The sequence below is a fragment of the Camellia sinensis genome, chromosome 2 (assembly GCF_055761805.1).
Source record: "Camellia sinensis isolate YWXY chromosome 2, ASM5576180v1, whole genome shotgun sequence".
Classification (NCBI taxonomy): Eukaryota; Viridiplantae; Streptophyta; class Magnoliopsida; order Ericales; family Theaceae; genus Camellia; species Camellia sinensis.
Window position 1 is genome coordinate 179917600 of NC_138962.1, and position 21381 is coordinate 179938980.

Here is a 21381-nt window from a genome sequence, read left to right on the forward strand (position 1 = left end):
TCATCCACCATCTGCGAGCGTCGTCATCTAGTGTAAAAGCTGCTAATGGCACCTTCTGGGTGTCGGTGCTGGGAAATATCTCGAACAGCTTTTCTATTTCCAAGACCTACGTTTCGGCCTTCATCGGCTCTATACCCCATTGGAATCTCGGTGGCTTCATTTTCTTGAACTCTCTGATCAAAGCTATCGTGCCGTCCCCATATAAGGCTGGTTGTGGGGGCACTTGGGGTACTGGGGGAGGTGGAGGTGGAACTGCATTTCAGCCGTTCGTCTGCTCGGCCTGAGTAGATGTGACACTAGCATACTGCTGTCTTGTCTGCCTTAACTCGCGGGCCAAACCTTCAACTAACCTTTCCAGTCTATCCAATCTGTCCTCGGATTGATCTCGGCCAACCGGAGGTCTACCTCTCCTTATGATGCTATGAGTATGCAAAATGTGACTTTTAAACAAAAATGAACCAATAATCATGTAGGCAAGTAACAATTAAGCATGCCGAGATGATGCACACCTTGACCACATAGCAAGCAATATGATACAAATCCTAAAATCATTCCAAAGGACATCCTATGCTCTTGAGGACTCAAAGTGTGTGAAAAACGTATACTAAGGAACTTGTGCTCTGATACCATTCTGTCACGACCCCAAACTGCCCCTAGTAGTTTGGTGCTGTGATGGCCAGTAATCCGAGATTACCAAAGGCCAACCTTCTAAATCCATACACAACAGAGTATAATTATATGGGGCTCACAAGTACGGAAGCGATACATACAAATCAGATTAGTCCATAAGAGCGGTGCATAAGTTAGATGGAATGGCATACAACTGTACATAGCTTTCCAACTTAAATACAAATATAATGGAGTACCAAAAATACACATTACAAAAGGGCTTCCCAAGCCGACATAAACAAAATACATGAAATACAGCTAAAAGCATAATTCTCAAGATTGCCGACATCCTTACTACCGACATAACATGAATACAAAACACACATCTTGATCAAAAGGCTTCCCAAGCCGACGTATGCAACATACAAGTATTGCAAATCGAGAAGCATAATTTTTAAGACTGCCGACGTAAATACAAGTTAAGCCGACATAATCAAAAATCCAAAACAAGCTCCAGAATCACATCTAGGCGTCATCGCCTTCTTGCTCATCACCTACATACATATAGAGAGGGTGAGCTTGGATACTTAGTGAATGGTACAAATAATAAAGGGGTTTGCATGAATAATAGCCGAAGTCCTTTCAAAATAATACAAGTCAAAACTTTAGATAGCAAGGGATGGACTTCGTCCATCTAACAAATCTTCAAAGCTTCAAGGGATACTCACTAGCATCGCATATTACAAATGATAACATTTCGGCAACATATCTACGAGGTAAACCATCAGTGGCAAAACAAGACAAAACAAGAGAGGCATCTCAAACAAGGGTGCTACAAAAGTTTAGAGTCCCCTAGCACAAGGGACCTATGTTACAAAGGCCCGTAGCCTTTTAACACGAGAGTATTGCGAAAGTTTAGAGTCCTCCAGCACAAGGGACTTTCAAGACAGGATGTGCTGCGAAAGTTTAGAGTCCTCCAGCACAAGGGACTTCCAAAACGAGATGTGCTGCGAAAGTTTAGAGTCCTCCAGCACAAGGGACTTTCAAACGAGATGTGCTGCGAAAGTTTAGAGTCCTCCAGCACAAGGGACTTTCCGAGAAGGTCATCAAAACAAGGTCATGCTTGATATACAAAACAAGGACAATTATTCATGCTTAACAAATACTTTCAGAACAAAGCAAAGCAAAGTGTTTATCAAAACGTATAACATAGCTTTATTAAAAATACCACTCACATAGTTCTTCAAACGTCGGGGTCAAGGCAAGTCCCAGTCCTACAAACACATGGCAAAGTCTATTGAATGCACTACTCAAAACAAGTCTAGCATGCATGCAAATGACCCCGGCATTCTTCAAAGACTAAGTCAAATCAAAACAAAACACAGTTTCTTATCTCGGGAAAACATGCTGGGCAACCACCAGGTCTTGGCCGAGGTCCCACACCTTCTCGCCGAGGTGTGGTCCCGACGGCCACATTCAAAAGCGAAGTCGAGAAAATCTGGGTTTCCCTCTTGATAAACATGAAGAACATGAAAAACATGAGGGAGATGAATGCAAAGATCAAAACTTGCTATTACAAAAGCTGAGATTTCATGCTATGAATTCAAAAACATGGACCTGGGTACCCATACTCAAGGATCTTATCAAAACAAACACCAAAACATGGGCCTTAATGCAAACTTTCGGATCAAACGAGGCTTTTCTTCAAGAACACATGAAAACCATTTTCTCTTTCTAAAACCAACTTTAAATCAATGCATGACGTGCCGAACAGATTTGATCGTGCAATACAGCTAGATGATCAATGAGAACAACAGGAGTAGGTTAAGATTCTAACCTCAAAACTCGAATCTAACGGTTTAAGCTCCAAAGATCAAGCTTGGAAGGACAACACTTGACTAAACTGTGCCACACCTTGGCCTAGATGTGCCACACCTCGGTCGAGGTCATACCATTCCAGGAACAAAATCACTAATGCAAGGATCAAGGATCTAGAACGCTTAGATATTAACATCTCGGCCTAGATGGTGACATCTCGGCCAATATGCCAAGGTAGAGATGGAGGTCAACCGATGGGGTTCCAAGATAGTTCTAAGTGTGAAAAGGTTCTAAGGGGTCTAGGCTCAAGATAACCTCGGCAATACACCGGGCAAGAACAAAGCATGCGAGCAACATTCGGGCAAAACAAGACAAGATTTGCAAATGCACATATCAAAACAAGATCACACATAAATGTATGCAAGCATGTCTAAGCTAAAATGAGGGTTGTTACATAAGGCATGCATGCTATGCAATGCAACCTAGGCGTGCGAATTAGGCGTGCAATATGAACATGAAGACAGGTATGCTAGGCACACAACCTAAGCTAGCAAGCAGGCAAGCATGTAATAACTATGCTAATGATCAACATGCAAGATGTAACCTAATCATGCAAGTGTGTAAGGCATGCAACATGTTATGCAACCTAGTCAAGGAAATGCGTACCAAATGCAAGTGTCACTTAAACATGCAACAACAATACATGGTAAGTCAAGTATGCAATCAACACACAAGGTGAGCATGCCACAATATGCAAAGGAGGGACTTATACTAATTTGGACAGCTCTCTATTAGGCCCAAAATAGTGGCCAAATGCTATGGAAATGAGAGGCAAACACACACAAGCATGCACATGTTAAGGCCTAAACACTTAAGCATCAAGAAGTATCTTTTGAGCACACTTAAAAGGGAATAACCATGGACATATGGCATACATAATAAGCTTTGAGAACATGTAGGAAATGATGCCAAATCAACCTACCAATGCAAGCTAGGCATGCAACCAAGCCCAAGGACCTAAAACATGATCATATGACGCATGAAGCAAATGACCAAAATGAACCAAAACAGTCCTAAATCATGCAAAAGTAAGCCCTAAGAACCACTTAGATGGCATCTAAATGACCTAATCCTAGAGGCATACACAATAGCACAAACATGAAGCATGAAACACCAACCTCTTAACACATTAAAGGGGCATCAAATGTAAGCATTCAAGCATACCATGAGGACTGAAATGACATGGCAAATGGTTCCAAACCACTGAAACAAAGCAAGTAAAGCATGCTCCACACTCACACACCCAAGGCTAACAAGCCAAAATGCAAGGTGGCTATACTAAAAATGTCATGGTCGACCAAAACAACCAAAAATAGAACTTAAGCATGCTAAAACAAGCACAAAAGCTTCACAAAGCTAGGCCAAAACAAGTAAGCATAATAGGCTGAATGCTAGGCACAAGTTAGGGCAAATCATGGCATTACAAGACATGTATGCAAGGCAAGCATGGTGTGTCTAAACCAAGTAAAAATAGTACTATATTATGACAAAATAAGCACAAATAACAACTAAGACATGGCCAAAATGCACTTAAAAATGGTGCTCACACATGAGGCTAGAATGACCCTTTTCAAGGACAAGGAGAGGGGGTGGCCCTCTCCTTCTTAGGACCTTAAACCACCATCCTCACCACTGAAATCCCTCAAGATTTCAGTGGTGAGGAGGTCCAAACAAGGTGGTTCCAGAGCTCACCAAAATGGCACAAAATGGGGGCCAAACAAGCCCTAAGAGGGGTCAAACAACCCCAAAGCTCAAAGCAACCTTAAACAACTATTTTAGGCAGGTAAAAACAAAACTTTTCTATGTTATACACAAAGCCTAAAAACAGGTGTAAGATTGGTAAAAAGGCTATGCAAAAATGGAGAATAAAGGGGGAAAGTTGTTACCCTTGTAGACCCTCTTCAAAAATGGAAGACCAGCAGCCTCCTTAGGTTCAAACCAGCTCCAAAACTCTAAAAATGACTCCTTAGCACCTCAGTAGCCAAGGTAAGGTGTAACACTAGGTGTTTGAATGCAAAACTAAGAACAAACACACACTAAGGCAAAGAGAGGGAGATATAGAGATAGGATAGATACACTATGACCTAACCCTAGTTCAAAGCTCTCTCTAAAAAAAAGTTGTAACCCTAATGGAGGGAGAAGAGGCTCCCTCTTATAGAGCTCACTCTTGCAAAGCTTCTCAAGTAAGCTAGTCAAGAGGGAGATCCCTCCATACACGTGTATAGAGGGGAGCAAAGTGTATGCCAGCTAGCACAACTGGCATAAAAATATATGTAAAAGCAGATGTACAGTGGTCGGCCAGCCAAAAATGCTATTTGACCAAAACAGATGGCCGGTCGACCACAAAGAGTGTCGGTCGGCCAAACATTTGGCCGATGGCAACAAACCAATGGCCGGTAGCCTCAAGCCATGGCTGGTGAGGTGTGGGGATGGCTAACAAGCCATTCCCTGCCCTCCAAAGCAAAAACACAAGTGTTTGGTGCAAAACCAGACACAAAACAGTCGAGTTGAGAGATCCTGAGGCAATGCGTGTAGCCGGGACCTCCGGGAACTCAAGGCGAACACAAACAAGGATGATCACCGAGTGTTCAAACGGTGACGTCCAAGTCTTGAGGACGGTCAAAAATGGGGTGTCTACACATTGTCATTTAAAAATTACAACCCCAGCCATTATATAAATTATAAAGACCTAAAGCCTCTAAAATTATAACACATCATCCGTTAGTATACTAATTAGTATACCAATTGGCTCATATAACATTATTCAATAAGTTTTGATTCTTGAATCTTGGAGGGAGCACATTCCCAAAATCCAAGGCCTTGCCACCAAGCCAACCCTTTGGGGTTTGCAACAAACAAATGTATTGGTGCAATTAACAAAGTAATCGGTGCAAATAGACAAAATAAATATTTAACATATATTTTTAAGCAAATTTTCAAAATTGTCAGATAGGGTCAATTAACCCCATACTCTATAGCCTAACGCCGTCCCTGATTAACAATGAGAATAACTTAATAACTAACTTGCTTAGTGAGTTGAGAATAGTATTTCTGAATTGGTTCATTTTAAGGTTAAATGTGAGGTTGCTTTCATTGTCAAATATTAAAGCTTCTTTTTCTCGTCCAGATGTGCTTTTGCATGTCATGTCATGGCTACTTTTATAAAAAAGAGATGCATTTTTCTTGTAAGAAAGTTGAGAACTATCCATACTTTTGACATCTACCTGAGCTCTCTGGGTCCCACATCATAACGTCCTTCTGCCAATTCTTCGGCAACTGCTGCTCGAACAACAGTAGCTCCAACCTCTGCTGTTATATCTCGAATACTGCAATCGTAAGTAGGTCATAGCAAAAACAAATTAGTAGAGGTTACTTTTACCTTTATTTTACTAATTCATTCATAGGATGTCCCCAAATGGAGAATATTTTCTTTGCAAATTTTACAAGACCTGGTTAGGGATATATGATGAGTAGATCCAATTTAGGGATATATTGATGGGTCGATCCAATCATCCGACCCATGAAATCAGAGGTCAGATTTGTTAATTATGGATACTTTAAATAAAGAGAAAAGGAAACTTGATTGTAGTATTAGCCATACAGTCAAAACAATTTGAAAAGGCTTTGAGGTTCACACACTCCACAAGGTCAGAGTCAGATCCAATATCAGTGGGTATGCAGTCTTTGCATAATGCTAACTAACCTGATTAGTGATTATTGATTGTGCTTTAACAAGCTATATCCAAAACCTATTAACAAGAGAACGACTTTCCGTGCTGCTATTAGGTGTGCACACTTAAGGTAATATGTTGAACCTTACCCACTAGAAGAAAATACAAGTACATGAGCTAGCTATGAAGCACCGACACATTAAAATAGGTGCAATAGCCGTGTTAGATATGTACAGGATAGGGACATGGACATGGACATGGACGTGGTGGGGACACATATGGGATATGTCACATGATGTGTTCATTTTTATAATAATTTTTTCAGGGGACACAACAGGGACAATCAGGGTCTCAATTTAATTTTTAAGGCTAATTTTGGGGGTTATATTATAATGCTTGGAAGTTGGAAACATGGGAGTTGAATTTTAAATTATAGATAAAGAACTCATATCAAACTATCTACAATGCAATACAGATCTAACCACAAATGCAAAATTGAGAAATTGGCTTCTAATGATCTTTGGAGCCTAATGCAAAAATATATCTAGTCTCTAGATAATTTACATTTAGTATTTTTTATTTATTTATATACATGTTAAATTAGTGTTGGTTTTCATTAATTTTAGTTGTTTGTGAATGTAATATTTACGTACATAGAAAACAAAAATATATAAAACAATTATATTTTTTTGTCTTATCCTCGTTGTGTGACTGTGTGTTCTGATTTTTTTGAAATTGTCATGTTCCGTGTCCTTGTTTGTATCCGTATCAATATCAGTATCCATGCTTCCTAGTGAGCTGGTGTCCAATTGATTTCCAAATACGTATGAAAATGTGATCCGTGCTTCCTAGTGAGCTAGTTTCCAACTGACTTAAAAATATATATGAAAATTTGAATGTTCCAATGGAGCTAAGAACAACAATATCTTCTCATAGGAGGATACAAAATAGCACTCTGAATCTCTTCCTCTGTAATATATGAAGCAAGGCTACAGAGAAAAAATATATTAGCAAAAGTTAGTTGATATTGGGTTCAACACCATGCAAACATTCCTCCTCTATCAAAAATTGAACCAATAACTATACAATTTAATCAACAATAAATAAGCAAGTATAAACCAATAATTACAGAATACAAGTCTGGCAGGAGATGGATGCACCTCTAGCCCCAACACTCTTTTTATAGCACTCAAAAGGACTCTTTTAGACCCGACACACCAAATGAACATATGGTCTTACTTTATTCTTTACTTCACATGACTCATTTACAACACTATAAATATAGCAACACACATGATGACAGTAACAAGTGCCACCTCATTTAATGAGGGCACAGTTAATCCAATAAGAATGGATGAGCACAACACTAATCCATAAAAGACTATGTTAGAACAAAGAACGAAGTGGTCAAATTGTGTAATATATACCATTCAGAAACTCCTTGCAACATTCCATCTGAAATCAAATCAGCACCTGAGAGAAGAGCTCCCATTCCAATCCTGAATCAAGTCAAAAAGGATTACGATAGTAGTCATAAAAAACTAAGCACAATATATCTGTGACGTGAACATTAGCACTAACCCAGGAAACAGATACATGTTATTTGCTTGATTTACATGACCCACTTTTCCATTCCCTGACAACAAGTATATGATTGGCAAAGGTCAGAGTAATTGGACAACATACTGAGTAAGACAGGTATATAGAAACTATAGAACTGTTGGTTGCATTGGCTACATAATGAGAGAGCAGAGTGAGACCAATTAATTTATTGATACTGTGCAAAAAGACTCCACAACAATTAGCACCAATATAAAGAAACCATACCAAGGTCAACATTTTTGAAAGGGCTCCTGTTTGCAAAAACTATATTTTCTCCAGCATGATTGAAAGCATCAACAATAGTGCATTCAGCTGTTCCAGTTAACATGGAAAGACAATGTTCAATAGAGAAATAGTGCATTCCACAATAAAATACAGATAATTTAGAGGGCTTGAAAGACAAACCATTCATCGTTGGAAATTTGACATCGCAAAAATGGCAGGTTTAGGGGAATCTGACTCTCGCATGGCCTAAAGCACCTGATTTATCAAAGAAGACATATGCTTTACCAAGCTCAAAAAGAGCATACACTTTGCCATTGTTGTGCTTAGTGCCTTGTAGCTAGACACTAAGTGGAGAATGGTTTTTCAAACATTGCCAGGCATAGTTACTTATAAAGTAATAGGTATTTCAGAACGAGATCTACCTATACAGTAATGGTAATTTAATTATGAAAAAAGCCAAAATTGTGCATGAAAGGATTAGTAAATTGAGGAAAAAACACCCATAAAAGTAGAGTAAACAAAGCGTCGTTAAACACAAGAGGATAATTAAAAAGAACGAGGGTTGATGCAATAAGAAAGAATGTAATTGCCATGGATTTAACTGAGGTATTGCTCTACAGAGAGCATTTTGGGAAAATATTCAAGTAGTCAATTCCAAGAGGTTGAAATTAGGTCTTTATTGAGTTAAGCCAAGTGGATTTAACTAATAGTGATAACAACAAATGACATGTTGATGAGGTATCTCCTTTATCGTAATAATAAATAACTGTAAGTTTTTTTGTAAGAATTTGATTATTTAGCAGAAGTTGGGAAAAAGTAAAATGATAAAAGAGTTAATGAAGACTATCTCTAAAAGGTATTGCCTACATCTAGGAAACAAGAACAAACAAACTTGCAAAGCAAAGGAGTTCCAGAGGGGGAATGTTAATGTATTTTCCCCAACTAATACCATTTATCAACAACTAACCAAATAAATAGTATAGAACAACATGCCTTTCCAAATAAAACTAAGCAAACTTCATCGGTTCTTTATGCTTCATTTGAAAGTAATGAAGGGGAAAGCAAACTTAAGGGGCTGCACACCTGCTCATTGAAGATACCGCCAACTCCAGACAAACCAAGAAGCACATGAGGCTTCACTCTTTTAACCTAAACAAAATCCATTCCCCGCAATTAGTTTTTCTAAATTATGAAAGCATACACAATGTTCTGAAAGATAACAGCAAACATCCTTGAGACAATTGCATGTACCCAAGAAGCAAGCTAAACAACCAAAGGTTTCTTTTCCACACAATATCAATCTATATCAGCCTTGCATCAACATAAGCTGCCAAAAAACACTCCAGTAAGATTTACCACTTCAACGAGATTTGCTCCCTCCCTAAGTCCCAAACCCTTGATCTCCCCAGGGGCTTTAGCAAATGGTGCAGCTGCTGGATCAGCACCCTTCCTTTCCATTGTAATGAGACCCTGCATTTAAACCAGTACTTCTCAAAAAAAGATGAACCAAAAGTCAAATGGATGATTCCCTGAAAATGTAAATGAAATGACAAAGTTCAGATTGCCATATTATGAGTTTTTCTTCTCAATGCAATGCAGATTCATTCCCACTATTCCTTCAGTTACATGCAGATAAGTAATTGATTATCATTACTTTGAAAAAAAGGTGAAATTCAGTTGATAACACTAAAAAAATTCAAAAATTCAAAAAATCTCCTTCTTTACAAATATGTTCAAACATATGTTCTCCACATTTTATTAGAAGATAAATACCCAGTAACACATAATAATGGCTAATACGGTAATTGACATTAAGAACAAAAAAGTTAGAGAGCAAGTAATAGCTGTAGAATCACACATCTTTATAAGTAGGAAAAACTGAGGACTTGCTTCAGCTCCTGCCATTCTTGAAACAGACTGTGCAGCCATGTTAAAAACACCAAGCCCTGCACTGAAAGACAGAAAAAAGAATAAGAAGATGCAACTCACAGCTGATATTACCAACCACCCTAACCATAAAGAAGTAACACTTAAACCAGGAGTACATCCATTATAGTTGAACTTCATCAGTACCTTCCAGCTCCAACTACAACTATCTTTTGGTTCACAAAGTCAGTCAATGGTTGACCTAGTGCCCTTACGGTTCCAAGCAGTCTTGCCAGTGCAACACCAGTAGTTCCCTATACAACATGATGACAAGCGACAAAAATGTCATTATAATAGAATCACCCTTAACAATCTTAAAGTAATTTGTCTTACTATATTCTTTACTATTTCCATGGAGAATAGCAGAATACAACACCAAGTATTCACCTGCATGTCATCATTGAACATGCAGAACCTTTTTTGATACCGTTGCAGTCTTTCAAAAGCCCACTTCATTTGAAAATCCTCAAACTGATAATATTCGCCAAGCATCAAGTAATCAAGTATGATATTGGTTACACATCAAACAAGATGTCATATTTCCGAAAGAAGTAAACCTGCACAATAGCCTTGGGCCAACGGGCGTGAATTGCCTCCATAAATTCATCAACAACTGATAGATACTCCTTTCCTTCCAACCGAGGTTGCCGAAGTCCCAAATCTGTCAAAGTAAAATCAAGTGAAAAATAAATCCTCATGAAGTTTGTTGGAAAAAATGGGTTTACAACAGTTACGTAGTCTACTTACTCTGCTTAAAGATTAGAAAATATGGAGAATGAAATAGAGTATATCAACATAAATGAATGTTAAGAATGGATAAGCATGAATGAACTTCAATGTTTAAAATTGTTGGAAGTCCAACCTAAGGTGTTAGTAATGAAATTTAACAAGGGAGTTCCTACTTCAAGTAAATAGTCACTATTTTCAAATCTGAGAGGTTCGTGATGTCTTTCTTACAAAATGAGAAAAATATGAAAATAATTGACAAGAAGCAATTGTAAACAAGAAAAGATTAGACTTGAAACCTTCATGATGACGGAATTTAAATGGAAATCAATATTACAACACATGGAAGTATAGCCTTTTTATACAACTCCATTTATTTTATTTTTTTGATAAATAATATACAACTCCATTTGAATGATAATAATTTGGTTGTAATAACTAGACACTCTTGGGCTTTATATGTACAGTGAGATAACCACATGATTGTTTCCATAATTCCGTGGTTTCTATTTTCAGTGCATTTTTTTTCTAGTTTGTTTGGGTAAGGTCATCCCAAAAAACAAAGATATATATGCAGGTACATATCTAATGAGGTGATTCTTATTTACATCTCTAGTTTCTTTAGACTTTAACTTCAAGTTCTGTTGGATCTAAATTTGAATTCACACCATAAAGGGTAATATTAAATAATTAAATCTTAGAAGTTTTATCCATGTTAAAGTTGATTCTAAGTATTAATTATGATTATCTTTTGAAAGCACCTTTGGATCTGCAATTAGCACCCTCAACAAAATGAAGTGCTTAATTCTATCAGGATTCAATGTCTTTTAGTTGAATTTAAGCTAAGAGAAATGAAAAATATACAAAGTGCTACATCCACTTTAATATTAGTTTGATTATATAATCTTTTTCAAAAAATTTGTATTGTTGCTTTCATCAACAAGGACTTTAGCAGTTTTTCCAAAACACATTTCAGAGTCACTAAACATTCCTACATCATAATTTTTAATATAAAGTCACACTTCGACAGTCAAATATGGCCCAGGACAGGTTACCTGACGATGAAATTTTGAGTAATTTTCGGGATGCATTAGATCAATCCATATTTTTCTATTGCTTAATAAACAAAAAAGATCCTATGCTATCCTAGTCACTTTGTCTCAAGTACATTACTCAATCAGGGTAATTTTATTTATGTATATTACATAATCAACACCAATGAAGCTTTATAGTCTAATTATCATAGTTCATTTGCATAGTACCCTCAAAAGATGACAACAAACACTTGTCTAGGTTCACAGCAACTTCATTTGACAAGAATATTCCACTGAGAAGATTTTTCATAGTTTCTTGGAGTTCTCAAAATGATCAGATATGAACATGTATATCTCCATCAGCGAAACACTTCAATTGTATAAGGTAGATAATATTATATGTACAAGGGAACAAGCATGTTGCTTAAAACATGTGTATATTGAAGAAGATATGAATTGCTTTTTCATTAACAGCAAAGAGTATACAACCTCTGTTTATATACATCAGTAAAGTAAACAATAACCATCTAAATCTATTCTATATCTAATACACTCTAACTGATTTAGTTACACCAACAGATTATGGCTTTGTTATGCTACAACACAGTCGGCTCAGGTCTAGTGGACTCCTCACTTGATTGCATAACTCTATCAGGCCTCCTCAATCGAAGAGGAGAGGGATGAACCATGAGCTTGGCCTGGAGAAAAGAAAACCTGGCTGTGGACAAGGGCTTAGTAAGAATGTCAGCAATTTGATCAACAGAAAAGACATGTTTAACCACCACATGTTTAGCAACAACTTGTTCACGGATGTAATGTTAATCCACAGCAATATGCTTGGACCGAGCGTGAAAAACTGGGTTGGAGGCAAGGGAAATAACCAAAAGATTGTCACACCAAAGAGTTGGGAGGAGAATAAGGAAGATGCAACTCCTGAAGGAGCATGTGAAGCCAAGCCAACTCTGCAGCAACCTGAGCAAGAGCTCGATATTCTGCTTAGGTGGAGGAACGTGAGACTGTGCATTGCTTCTTGGCAGTCCAAGAAACAAGATTAGAACCAAGAAAAACACAGTAGCCAGTGGTAGACTTGCGATCTATAACACTGCCAGCCCAATCGGAATTAGAGTAGGCATGAAGATCCAAAAAACTAGCAGAAAATTGCAAGCCATAGTGCAAGGTCCCTTAAAGATACCGCAACAGTTGTTTGACAGCATTGAAATGGGCCACTATGGGTGAATGCATAAACTGGCAAGCATGATTGACAGCAAAAGAGAGATCAGGCCTAGTGATTGTAAGATATTGTAAAGCTCCAACCACACTGCGGTAAAGATTAGGTTGAGAGAAAGGAATCATAGTGTCATCAGTAGGAGAAGGTTTAGTTGCCATGGGAGAAGCATAGGATTTACAATTAGTCATGCCAGCTTTGGCAAGAATTTCCGTAGCATACTTGTGTTGAGAGAGAAACAATCCTTCAGAAGTGGAGTGAACGGATATGCCATGAAATTAAGAAATATCACCCAACTCTTTCATAGAGAAGGCAGATTGCATATGCTGAATTAAAGAGGTAATTTGCCAAGAATCACTACCAACAATAAGGATGTCATCCACATAGACTAATAACAAGGTAACTGATGTGGGAGTATGATGTATGAAGAGAAAAGAATCACATTTGCTGTTAACAAAACCAGAGGACAGCAGAAAAGAAGAAAAGGTTGAATACCAAGCTCGAGGAGCTTGTTTGAGACCATATAAGGCTTTACTCAACTTGCACACACGAGAGGGAAAACCAGAGTCTTCAAAACCTGGAGGTTGAACCATGTACACCTCTTCTTCAAGGACACCATGCAAAAATGCATTAGAGATATCCAATTGTTTGATTTGCCAATTAAAATGAAGGGCAAGACTTAAAATGTAACACCCCCCAAAAAAATTGGGCATGATATATCTATTTATACAACAAAACCCACCTGATAGACACACACATGTATATATATAGCTAACTAATCCATACACTCATTTCCTTTAAATCCCAAATGCCAAATACATGTCGTTCTCATCTCAATGCTCCAGTTCTAATCCCAAACATGCATTTTACAACAAATATGAAATGGAAGCCAAACAGATAATAAGTGCCCTACAAGCTTACAAATTTATCCAAGAACATTCTTGGTTACACAAAATAGAGTTTCAACTCAACACAAATACAGCCCTAGGCTTACAAAACAGAGTCACGCAAAATGAGAGCATTGTACTCCCAACACACATACTTCCACGCCCCTAGTTGGGTGGAATCACCACATCTTTTCCTGCACAAAAATCCCGTAGGGTGAGCATAAAGCCCAGTAGAAAATTCTTAACAAAATATATACATTTTATACAAGCCTCAAGAGATGAAATGCACATGCCATGCTATGCCCTTTTTGGAAATAAATTACATTTTCATCTTTTGAAAACCATCATGCTCAATGATATCATGCAATTTCAATTGTTCAAAACTTAACAATTTATTTCAAGGGCGGTAAATACGTCTCTGGTAATCCCTAAGACGGTGTCTGCAAGTAGACTATACAAGTACTACCAAATTGTCATTTTTACCAATCGCAATTGGAAGGCTCGACACCTATCCGCGCGGATTTTTTCGGTCTTTCACCCCGGACCCGCAGACCAACTTATTCTACACCACCTATCAAGACTTACCAACATATTTACCCCAACCCCGTTTCATGAAAACTTATTTCTCAACATTTTTTCTCAATGCAAGTTTTCAAATCAACCTTCAAAGTCTAATGTAATGAAATGAAATGATATGCTAATTTCACAAGATGAACACAATTACTTTTATTCCAATTCATCATCCAAGGAATAAACACAATTTCCTTTTCTCAAGTATTCTCAACAGTTTAGTCATTTCAAGACTATATCAACATTCTGAATAACCATTTCTAAAATAAACAACAATTCTCATAATCCACAAAATTAATCATTTATATGAATATAAATAAGAAATTTTCTAAACATTATTTATTTTGGCACACAAAATTAAATATAACAATATTACCCATGGATTTTCAATCTCTTTTAAAATTCCCAATTCCTAGGTTTTCTCACCAAACTACACAACTCAAATCTTTTGAAAGAAAACTCTCGAAAATCATATTTTCTTCAATCAACAAAGATCAAAACCCATGAGATTATTTTAAAAGAATAAGAGACAAACTCACTTTCAAAATCGCACAACTTCTTAAATCAAAATAAATTTTCAGAAGCTATCAAAGGATGATTTCGAAAACTATCTAGATCTTGCAAAAATAAATATATAACTCAAAGAAAATCCCTACCTTAAGTTTTGAAGAAGAAATGAGATGAAACCCCCAAAATCAACGGTGTCGAAACTCAATCTTCACCGCACAGAATGAAGCCCTCGAGGTGATGACCAACTTTGGTGAAGAACTTAGGCTTAAGTCTCAAAGGATTTGGAAAAATCAAAGAGAGAAGGTGACTTCTAGAGAGAGAAGCTCTAGATCAAGATTTTGGAGAGTTTTAGAGAGAGAGGGGGCTGCAAGAAATGATATGAAACCCTAATTTTACGGACTGAAATAACAAGGTCCACTCGCGCGTGGAAAGCCCCGCTCGAGCGTCAAATACACTTTCCCGTAAGTAATTTTGAATGCATTTTGCATTTTTGCTTTTCGGCGAGCTGACCAGGCAGCTCGACCCCCGAAATTGACCGGGTCAAAATCAATCCCCGACCTGCCCAATTGAAGTGGCAAAACAAGAAAGAAGGGTCGAAACCGGGATCACTACATAAAAAGACTCGGATGGTAGGTTGCTTAGCCACAGGACTGAAAGTCTCATGATAATCAATTCCTTCTTCTTGCAAATAACCCTTAGCAACAAGGCGAGCTTTATGACGAGCAACTGTGCCATCAGAATTTAAGGCGGAAAACCCATTTACAGCCAATAGCATGTTTATGTGAAGGAAGTGGAGCCAAAGTCCAAGTCTTCTGATTATGCAAAGCCTGAAATTCCTCATTCATAGCTTGAGTCCATTCTGGAGTCTAAAGAGCCTCAGTGTGAGAAGTAGGTTCAACAAGAGAGAGATCAGGAGAAGCCATAGAAGAAGCAAGAAGAGAGAAGTGAGATGCTTTAGATCTAGTAATCATAGGATGTTTATTAAGAGAAGGAGAAGCAACATGGGATGGGCCTGAACCAGAGAAGGCAGTGAGATCAATAAAAAGAGAGCCAATAGGAATGGAAGAAGAAGAAGCAACTGGAACAGAAGGTTGGATAGCAACTGTTGCAGGAGATACAGAAGCATGTGCAGGACGTACAGGAGAGAGTAGAGCAGGCACAGGAGAAATAGCAGAAGGCACTGCTGCAGAAAGAGCAGGACAGACTGCTGCAGAAGTAGCAGAACAGACTGCTGGGTTTATAGGAGAGATAACAGCAGGCACAGGGCTAGAGAGTGGGTTAGAACCAGAACCCAAGGCAGGCAGAGGCAAAAAAAATTGAGAAGGGCTAGGAACAGTAGGAGACTGAGCTGCAGGAACAGGAGGAGATTGAACTGATTGAGATGAACTAGGATGAGACTGAGCTGATTGAGCTGGACTAGGAACAGATTTAGAGGACCAAAAGAAAGAATACAGCTAGGAAAAAGAAGGCATAGAACTAGTGGAAAGAGAAGATGGCACATGAGAGACTAGAGGAAATAAGGTTTCATCAAAGACAACATGTCTTGATACATAAATTTTACCTGTAATAGGATCCAGACATCTATAACCTTTGATAGATGGATGATAGCCAATGAAGATACAAGGTATGGAATTGGGTTGTAGTTTATGAGAGTTGTATGGCTTGACCCAAGGAAAACACCTACAACCAAAACTTTTGAAAAAAGTAAAATCTGGAACATGCTGAAACAAAATCTCAAAAGAGTTCTATTTTTCAATTTGGAACTTGGTAGTCGATTAACAAGAAAAACAGATGTAGCCATGGCATCAAACCAATAGGACAATGGAAGAGCTGATTGATGAAGAAGAGCAATAGTAGTACTGATAAGATGTCTATGTATCCTCTCTGCAACTCCATTTTGAGGAGGAGTGTGAGGACAAGAAAGCTGATGCATAATGCCATGATTTTTAAGAAAGGATTCAAATTGATTACTAGTGAACTCACCCCCACCATCAGTTCTGAAAATTTTAAGAGTAGTTTCAAATTGAGTTTCAACAAACACTTTAAACTCTTGAAATTTAGAGACCACCTCACTTTTGTAGCACAGAGGATAGATCCAAGTGAATTTATTAAAATCATCAATAAAAAGAACATAGTATTTAATAGGACAAGAAGAAGCAGAGAAAGGTCCCCAAACATCACTATGAATGAGAGATAATGGTTTATTCACAGTAGAATTAGACAAATTGAAAGGCAATCTATGACTCTTGGCCATAGCACAATGAGTACACAAATGAGTATTATTATATGATGGCAAAATAATCACAGATATTGAGAAAGTGGACAACCAAATGAAGGAGATGCATGAAACTTCAATTAGCACAAAGCAACTTCACCTCTCCTCTCTGCATGTGTGGAGAGAGAGAGAGAGAGAGAGAGAGAGGCATCCAGTATTGCAGTATTCAAGGCCTATTAGAGTCTGTAAGAGAGATAATAATCAATTATGTTAAAGAGCAAGAGATCTGATTGAATATATTCAGTCCCAAAAATGCAGCCTTTAAACTTCTATGAAGTATGAAATAATTGAAACAATAAAATATTAAATAAAGAAAAGGAACCACTGAACATAAAATAAACAGCACAAAGTCAATAGAAAGATGGTCTTCAAGAAGCTTTTGATTGTTGGTACCAACATCAAGCATAACTGGAAGTATCTGTCATAGATGAACACAGCTAGATTGGTATAGAACAAAGCAGAATGAAAGGGTAAACAGTTAGTCCAAAACTGGATATATAATATAAGATAATAAATATCATAGTTACTAGTATCTTTAAGATCAGGTGGACAAGAAATTACTGTCAGTTCTCCACGCATCTAACCTTCTGTCTCATATATATGCACTTTCATCAATATAATATCCACATTGATGAAAAATAGCCAATAGAAATATGTTTTGCAAAGCTTGAAAACATAACAACATAACCAACATATAAGCAAGCATAGTTAACCTTCAATACGCATGATACATGCAATAACAATGTGCTATGATCCATATCAAGCATGGTAAGTATCTGTGAGTCAGCCCAGTACTAAATGTGTGTATTTACTTGTCAGTGTGCACAGGTGTTTATGCATTGATGCACACTTGTATACCAAATTTATTTTAGTGTACACCTGTTTGTGCTATGCCTACATGAACCTGTACATAATAAAGAGAGATGAGTAGAGCATACTCTCTGTGGATTGATTCCAGCAGCAGCGACATACATATCAAGTTTTCCAATGGGTATTCCAATTCCCTGGACCCCAAGATCACCTAGACCAAGAATGCGACTGCCATCAGTCAGGACAATCATGTCAACCAGCAATACAGAAGAAGCCATATACCACTGCTGGAAAATCGACTTTTAGCGGCGTTTTAAAAACGCCGCTAAAGGTACTGAAAACGTCGTTATTTCTTTTTGTGACGTTTAGTACCAAACGCCGAAGACGCGGCCGTCGCTATAGCTTTATGACGTTTGGAAAACGTCGGTATATTAGTATAGGCGGCGTTTTTAAAAACGCCGCCAAATGTCCTACCCTAACTGTCCTGTGACGTCACTATGACATTTAGCGACGTGTTGAAAACGCCGTCAAAGACATTTATACATTTTAAAAATCTAACCGTTGGGATAGGGATATAGTGACATTCAAAAAACGCCGCCATAGCCTTTATTTTTATTTTTTTTTATTTTTTAAGCTGTGCTAATTTTATATGGTTGAAAAAAATACCTGTCATAAACAATTATTAAGTACAAACCAACTTCATATATATACATATTTAAGTCCAAAAACCAACCAAACAAGACAAACAAGTAAAAAAAAATAATCAATTTAACAGAAACATATAACTCATTTAGGTGCTAACCAAAATTGAGTGGATGCATCAAGAATTCACATCCTGTTAACAAATACAAACCACTTTGATATATATATATATATACATACACATTTAAAGAGGTCCACGTACTCCATGAAATCTGAAATGTGCATCTCTGTTGAGTTGAGACAGCATGTACCGACTACATAGCGCTTACAATACAGTGCTTGAGAAATTTGCATGGATCTATTTGCTGCAGCAGCAAGTGTGGCTTCATTTAACCGAAGATTGGAACTTCCGCATCACCGGTTGAACTTCTTGTGTGGTGATGCCAATGAGGTTGTTGTGGCTGATTCAAGCTGTAGTTGCACTGCTTGGTTGTTCCCTTAGCTTCCTCTTTGGATGACACTGAAGCGAGGAGATCTATTCCACCCGAATCCACCTTACTGAACATGAGGTTAGCAACAGCCCTGTCAATGGAATTCGTCTCTAATTCCATAGTTTTCATGTCCTCCAACCTGAGAGAATAGAATTAGCCTTGTGAATATCTGTCGTTGCAACAAGAACACCAACACCATTGTTCTCATGACAAAATGAAACTTCATCATTTGACATGTATAAAAATGCAAAACATTACATGCACAGAAAGTTTGTGTGCACAAAATGCAGCGATTTGTACATTTTGTGAGACATTGGTGGATACTGTGTGCGTAAACTTTTATGCACATATCATTGCTGATGCAATTGCATTTAACATGAAGGAAAATAATAAATGATGCAGTAGAAAATTTTAAGAGAAGTAAAGATGACAACATAAGCTTCAGGAAGAGGAGAATAAAACAGGTTATCCTGATTGCCAAATTATGACTATTTTCATAGATCAAGGCATTTAAGCTATTAGTAAATGAAATTGTAGCTGAGTTTCAGAGTACATTGAATAAGAAACTCCAAAACATTAGATTATAAGTGTATGACCTTATCAAGAATAAAAATTGTAAACACTCCAATTTTTCATTTACTAAAACATCAGATCCTACAGTGTTCAGCAGCTTGAACTGTCATTGAAGGAATAACTGTAGAGGGAAAAAGTAATCCCCAGTACTTACAGGGTAATTAATCAGAAATAGATACCCTTGTTTTTAGCTAGAAAAGCAAACTTGTTTTAGATAAGCTCTGGGCATAGATCAAATGCATTTACCCTTACTGAGAAAACTCAAAACAATTGAGTTCTGTAAGGAAATTTCCTACAGTGTTGAACTATAATCTTGTTAACTATCCTGGATGGTGACAATACAATGAGAACTTCACCAGTTTTTGTCTTTTATCAATCCTACATGTACTTCCAACAGATCTTGATGGTGATTTGAAATAATGACAGAACTAAGGAGCAAAAATACTGAAATGATAGGGGTATCTTTATAAATCTTGGACGAGGGTAACATTCAGAGATATTTGTCTAGATTATTTAAACATGATACATAATTATATGATCTTTATTTAATATCAAAGTTTGAGTCTAAAATGTGATCAGAGCTCTCCCAGGAGTGCAGTAATAATATCAAAGTTTGAGTCTAAAATGTGATCAGTTAACATAAAGAGTTAGTTATGGATATATGTTCATTACTCATATAAACTAACATGTTCTACTCACTGTTGATATGCCCATCATGTTGAGAAACAGTCCAGATCCCAAATACATAGCTAAAGCTTCACATAAACCAATTCCAAGCGCTAAAAGTAAGGCAGTAGGGACTGAGGGTAGTGCCGTTCTTTCATCTGTTTCATCAAGGAGTTTACTGTTGTTAATTTCTGTCACAATCGTCATTTTACATCAAATTCTCAAAATGAACAAATGGAAGAAAAAAAAAATCTTATTTTTGTGTAATGTATTTCATGCTCAAGAGATTGAAGTCACCTATTCTAATTTTACCTGAAGTTGATCCCTTGCTTGCATTTTTGGGGATATCTTCAGCTACAAACGAAGTCGCAACACTAAGGAGAGGGATGTTGAATACCTTTGATATGATGTTAAAAATTGATATTGAAACACCTGCTGATGCCAACTCCAAGGGACCTTTCCAATACAAGTGCATTTAAGAGCTCATCAAGCAGTGAAGTGGCAGACGATAATGGAAAATAAACAGAAATATACATTGGTCAAGGGTGAAGTTTTGACAAACCAGACCATCAAAAAAATATCACAAGACAAACTGACTATTAAAATCCCAAACAAACAATTAGATCTTTCGCAAAGGAATCAATCTATAAACTCACCTAGAAGAATCTAAAACTAGGTCTTTACATAAATGATTGATTCTTTCCTCATTGAGAGTATCATCTTATAATTATATGAGATCAGTTAAATTATAAGATAAATGAAGAAAAAAAAACTAACTTATGGTATGGTACAAATAGAAGAATCATGGCCACCACCCTAAAACAAAAAACAGAAAAATAGAAAATTTAAAAAAAAAAAAAAATTGTTTCCAGGAAAGAAATGCATCAGAGAGAGAGAGTTTTCCTTTTATCAAGTTCAAATAAGATAAATCTATTTTGGCAAAGTCACCAAAAGTGTGTCAAATTTGATGTCTCTCGCTAGAAGAATCACACAAAATAAACATAACCCTCGGTAGACCTGGACAAGTCAAGTAGATTCTATGCAGTAGTCATTGAAGTGTA

General features: G+C 37.3%; 1 long non-coding RNA gene and 1 pseudogene across 2 annotated transcripts in view; both read right to left on the reverse strand.

Annotated features, from left to right (window-relative positions):
* LOC114265277 (NAD-dependent malic enzyme 59 kDa isoform, mitochondrial-like) overlaps positions 1 to 21381 on the reverse strand; it is a 39320-nt pseudogene that overhangs the window by 8563 nt on the left and 9376 nt on the right. Inside the window, exons 4-15 of the transcript XR_014353072.1 lie at positions 10469 to 10572; positions 10299 to 10382; positions 10059 to 10165; positions 9842 to 9936; positions 9342 to 9472; positions 9069 to 9134; positions 8166 to 8240; positions 7986 to 8072; positions 7740 to 7794; positions 7586 to 7657; positions 7085 to 7147; positions 5712 to 5813 (exon numbers count right to left, since the gene is read on the reverse strand). The product of XR_014353072.1 is annotated as an NAD-dependent malic enzyme 59 kDa isoform, mitochondrial-like (transcript). The remainder of the gene's footprint in view (positions 1 to 5711; positions 5814 to 7084; positions 7148 to 7585; positions 7658 to 7739; positions 7795 to 7985; positions 8073 to 8165; positions 8241 to 9068; positions 9135 to 9341; positions 9473 to 9841; positions 9937 to 10058; positions 10166 to 10298; positions 10383 to 10468; positions 10573 to 21381) is intronic.
* On the reverse strand, positions 18628 to 21376 carry LOC145809533 (uncharacterized). Its single transcript, XR_014353097.1, has 3 exons — positions 20633 to 21376; positions 20354 to 20478; positions 18628 to 19220 (listed from the first exon to the last, which is right to left on the reverse strand). It is a non-coding gene; the product is annotated as an uncharacterized LOC145809533 (long non-coding RNA).